We start from the raw sequence: 214 nt of genomic DNA on the forward strand, positions 1-214 counted from the left end.
TATTTATATGAATAATATATAGTCTATTGACTAGTTTTTTTCTTCTTGCTAGACTACTGGTAGCAAAAGGAATTTCTAAATTTTTTTTGCTGCCCTGAGATTTATTAATATATATATATCGTTTTTGCATTTGGTTTCCCCAGACACAACAATATATATCTATCTATCTATCTATCTATCTATCTATCTATCTATCTATCTATCTATCTATCTA

The 214-nt window shown here is 26.2% G+C and overlaps 1 protein-coding gene across 1 annotated transcript in view; it reads left to right on the forward strand.

Moving 5' to 3' along the window:
- Nucleotides 1-214, forward strand: part of LOC106877714 (dynein axonemal heavy chain 5) — a 444,169-nt gene that overhangs the window by 268,424 nt on the left and 175,531 nt on the right. The gene's annotated exons all lie outside the window — the stretch shown is intronic.

Source organism: Octopus bimaculoides, chromosome 10, assembly GCF_001194135.2.
Source record: "Octopus bimaculoides isolate UCB-OBI-ISO-001 chromosome 10, ASM119413v2, whole genome shotgun sequence".
Lineage (NCBI taxonomy): Eukaryota > Metazoa > Mollusca > Cephalopoda > Octopoda > Octopodidae > Octopus > Octopus bimaculoides.